Below are 5,098 nucleotides of genomic sequence, written 5' to 3' on the forward strand. Positions count from 1 at the left end.
GTGCCTGTTGTGGTCAGTTCCCCTCAGTGCTGACTCTTTTTCCCAGTCATGGTGAGCCATTACGTTGAATACATTTTGACTTCCTCTTCATTCCAACAGTTGAGATATGCCTCCCCACCCCCACCCTTTCCAATTATTCCTGTTTCTTCACCAACCTTAAATAGCTGGCAAATGTCACCAAACAGGGCCCCAAACAGTCACCATGGCTTGAAATGCTGTTGACTCTGCTGGGCCCAGCCCAATGAACAAGTGGTAAATCATGAACCTTCTGGCTTTAGACTGATAGCATGCATAGCTTGGAGGGGAAATACCATTATCACCAGGTCTCTTGTGGGCTAAGAAATGGTTTTCCCAGGGTGAGACCTGTCCCTTGCACTCTGGGCATGCTGACCCCTGCAAGTTTCCCCAAATGCAGGAGACTTGACTACATAATTTTATGGTAATGGGGGACTGCTTTCTTGCTTTTCCCCTGACTTGTTTCATAGTTTCATATTTGGTAGGGTGAGAAAGGACCTGAGCAGATCATCAAGTCCAACCCCCTGCCATGGCAGGAAAAAGTACTGGGGTCAAACGACCCCAGCAAGGTGTTCATCTAACCTCCTCTTAAAGATCCCCAGGGCAGGAGCCAGCACAACTTTGCTTGGAAGTTGGTTCCAGATCCTAGCTGCCCTGACTGTGAAGTAGCGCCTCCTGATGTCTAGTCTGAATCTATCCTCTGCCAGCTTGTGTCTGTTATTTCTAGTCACTCCTGGTAGTGCTCGGGGGAACAGGAACTCCCCCAATGATTGTTGCTCCCCTCTAAGTAGTTTGTAGCAGGCCACTAGATTCCCCCTCAGCCTTCTCTTGTGGATGCTGAACAGATTCAGGTCCTTTAGCCTTTTCTCGTAGGGCCTGCCCTGCTGCCCCCTGATCATGTGGGTGGCCCTCCTCTGAACCCTCTCAATGCTGTCCACATCTCTCCTGAAGTGCAGCGCCCAGAACTGGATGCAGTACTCCAACTGTGGCCTGACCAGTGCCGCATAGAGGGGGAGGATCACCTCCTTGGACCTGCTTGAGATGCATCTGTGGATGCATGACAAAGTGTGGTTGGCTTTCCTGACCGCATCCCCACACTGTCGGTCCATGTTCATTTTGGCATCAATAATGATTCCAAGATCCTTTTCTGCCTCTGTACTAACAAGAAGGGAGTTCCCCAGCCTGTAGGTATGCTGCTGGTTCTTCCTCCCCAGGTGCAGCACCTTGCACTTGTCAGTATTGAAACCCATCCTGTTCTCATCTGCCCACTGCTGCAACCTGTCTACGTCCAATTGCAGCCTATTCCGCCCTTCTAGCATGCTCACAATCCCCACATCTTGGTGTCATCAGCAAATTTGAATAGGGTGCTTTTTACCCCCTTGTCCAAGTCACTGATGAAGATATTGAACAGCACGGGTCCAAGGACCGAGTCCTGGGGGACCCCACTGCCCACATCCTTCCAGGTTGAAAATGACCCATCCACCACCACTCTCTGGGTGCGGTCCTCCAGCCAGTTAGCGACCCATTTGACTGTGTATGTGTCGATGCCACAGTCCCCTAGTTGCTCGTAAAGCCATGCCAGGGGTCCCGCAATGACCTCTGCTAATTCCCTCAGCACTCTGGGGTGGAGGTCATCAGGACCAGCTGATTTAAATACGTCCAGTCCCTCCAGAAATTCCCTAAGCCCTCACTGACCCTAGGCTTGGGTGCACCTCTCCTGGGGCCTGAGGGGGTCCCGGCAGACGGGCTGATCTGGTCCCTGCTCAGGAAAATGGAGGCAAAGAAATTGTTAAATAGGTTAGCCTTGTCGTCTGGTGCGACAACCAGATTTCCTAGCGTGTCTTGCAGAGGCCCCACGTTACCCGGTACCTTCTTTTTGCCCCCTATGTATTTAAAAAAGGATTTCTTGTTGTCCTTGATCCAGATAGCTAGTCCCAGTTCCATCTCCGCCTTGGTCTTCCTGACCGCCCCCCTGCAGCCCCGAGCAACTGAGGTATAGTCCTCCTTGGTGATGGCCCCTCCCTTCCATTGGGTGTATGCCTTCCTTTTAGCTAGGAGACGTTCCTGTATGCTTTTGGTGAGCTATGGGGGTTTTTGCATCCTCTTGCCCCCTTTGATACTTGTTGGAATTACCTCCCTTTGGGCTTGGAGGATCGTCTCCTTAAGGAACAACCACTCTTCTTGGACACCTGACTCCCCTCCCCTCTGGGACCTCAGTACTTCCCCAACTATTCTTCTTACCTCATTGAAATCTGCCCTCCTGAAGTCCAGGGCTGCTGCCTTGCTGCAGGCTTTTGCCACCTTGCGCTGGATAGTGAATTCCAGCAGGCAATGATCACTGTCTCCCAGGTGGTCAAGCACCCACAGCCCCCTCATGAGGTTGTCGCCTGTGGCCAGCACCAGATCCAACAAGGCATCTCTCCTGGTGGGGCTGTGCACCTCCTGAGTTAGTTGGAGGTCCTGTATCTCGGCTAGGAACCTACGTGAGTGGTCAGACCTAGCTGACTGCTCTTCCCAGCAGATGCCTGGAAAGTTCAGGTCACCCATGATGACCACATCTTTTGACCTAACTACCTCCATGAGCTGACTTAAGAATTCCTGGTCTAGCTCTTCCCCTTGATTGGGTGTTCTCTTGCCTTTTGGTTAAAAGCAAGCAAGACTAGGGGGCATCCTAACCCAAGGGTCCCTCGGCTTGCACATAGGATGTTGGTAATAGATTTGGGCAGTGTATGAAGCCCTAGACTGATGAGTCTAGGAAGGAGAATATTTGCCTGGTGGTAAAGCCACATGGACTTAAACGACTGCGCTCTGCTCATTTGAAAGTTGAAACTTGCTACTGGGTTTTGCCCAGTACAATTCAGAATTGATTTGGCCCTTGAAAAAAAACAAAAAAAAGCTTGTGTACAAATTGCACTGTGAGGCCCTAGTGATGCTGGCAAATCAGTATAGGGTGCAGGAGGTAGTAAGGGCAAGAGGCATCATATTGCCCATGGACCTACTATTTGGTGACAGCTGTCAGACTGTGTAGGAGCAAATCTGTCACAAGGACCTGAAGAAGGAGCACAGAGATTGGAACTGGCAGGTAGTCCACTGGGCACTCCTTGTGTAGACATGGAGAAACAGTGCAGGGGAGAGAGGCCCATCAAACTTCCCCAGGCAATCCTGCCAGTGGGAGGCAGAAACAATCCACCACCTCCTCTGGGACTGTTCATATACCAGAGAGGTGTGGAAGAGAGTACACATACTTTTCCTGGTGGTGACAGGGTTCATAACCTTGACCAGAGAGACAGTTATGTATGGGCACTTGACTAATTAGCAAGGGATCCCAACAGCTCACCTCGACCAATTAATCTACTGGTTCAGGAATGCCCTGTGGAAGACTAGGAATTTGCTCATAAGCAGATACAAACTTCCTAGTTTCACAGTCAGGGTGGCTAGGATCTGGAACCAACTTCCAAGGGAAGTGCTCGCTTCTACCCTGGGGGTCTTCAAAAGGAGGCCAGATAGACACCTTGCTGAGGTCGTTTGACCCCAGCATTCTTTACCACCCATGGCAGGGGGTCAGACTTGATGATCTGCTCAGGTCCCTTTCGACCCTACCAACTATGAAACAATGACACTATGAAACTAATTGAGGGCTGTATTAAAATGGGACTGAGTGAGATGAACTGGTACTACAGGAAGACAGTAGAAGACAACAGGCAAGAGATGCCAGACATTATATGGAAGAGAGAGGACTAGCATAGATTGTTCAGAGATGACCCCTCCAAAAACAGCAACAATGATAAAGATAATGATGATGAAGTCAGTAATGAATACAATGATGAGTGAAAGGACTGGGCAAACATGTAGGAAAGTTGGGAAGGGAGGAGGGAGGGCATAGGGGGAAGGCACTGAGGTAGACCTTTGCGTAACTGTGAAGGTTAAAGGTGATGGTGATGTGCATATGGGCATGTGGGAGCATGGGTGCACAGTGTGGTTTTTGTAATGGGCATAAGAATGGTATAACTGTAAAAGTGTATTTTGGACCATCAAATGAATCACAGCAACCACAAGAAAGAATGACAGAGGTATAGTTATTATATATTTTTGTGAAAAAGCATAGCTTGTGCTCTATATAAGTACATACACAAGTGGTGCTTAAAAGTGTGTTTATGGAGTAGCTGTAGCAGTTTCAAAACTTGCAGCAGTTTAAAAAAAATAACAATAAAATGTATCAATGTATCAGTTAGTGTTTTCAAATTTTCCCCTCACTTCTATGTGCTCAGGGAGGGCAGGGTTTGACAGTGGTGGGGAGGGGGGGGAATTGTGGGCTGCAGGGGGAAGAAGCCGGGTGGGTGCAGAGGAAGCCATCTGGCTCCCCCAGATTTATGTTCCCTGATGTAGCAGGGGGAGGGGGACAAAATCAAGGCAAGCCTCCAACAATTAGATACTGTACCTGGAAAATTATAACAATTTTTAAATGTTTCCATATATAGAATCTAATTATAATCAGGGTTATTTTATATTTGAGTAAACATGGTAGTTGTGGTCAAGAGATTATAAAGATTCTAAAAAGAAAAAAAAAAGAGTTTTTATAGGTAATGAAAAGGTTCAGGGGCAAGGTTTTTAAAAATAGAACTACCTACAGAGCTGTGCACAATGAGGTTTCACTTCATAAACCACCACTAACTTCTTGGTGTTAGGAAGAAATTTTCTCCCTAAAGGAGTTACTCATAATTGTCCATTAGATGCATTCCTCTGAAGCCTCTGGTACCATGCACTATAGGGCACAGGTTATCAGACTAGATGGACCACATATGTGATCTGGTATGGCAGCTCCTATGTACTTAGAGCTAAGCACTGACATTGCAATATAAGCCCTTAGGAATTTTAGTTAGATATTTTGCTGTTGCTAGCTCTTAGATATGCCAGAGTAGGCATTTGAAAACTGGACAAATAGTGTTTGACATCCTATTAGACTTGTTAAAGAGGTCAGTACTCCATAACTGAAACTTGTTGCATTTTCTCTTGATAATGTAGCCTCAAATGCTGCTATCCAAACTAAGAAATACCAATCCAAGAGGACTGATAGAGGAACATG

The 5,098-nt window shown here is 47.6% G+C and overlaps 1 pseudogene; it reads left to right on the forward strand.

Moving 5' to 3' along the window:
- The first annotated feature begins 287 nt into the window (after positions 1–287).
- Positions 288–471, forward strand: LOC132248072 (U1 spliceosomal RNA; annotated as a pseudogene).
- The last annotated feature ends 4,627 nt before the right edge of the window (positions 472–5,098 follow it).

This window comes from Alligator mississippiensis, chromosome 1 (assembly GCF_030867095.1).
Source record: "Alligator mississippiensis isolate rAllMis1 chromosome 1, rAllMis1, whole genome shotgun sequence".
NCBI lineage: Eukaryota > Metazoa > Chordata > Crocodylia > Alligatoridae > Alligator > Alligator mississippiensis.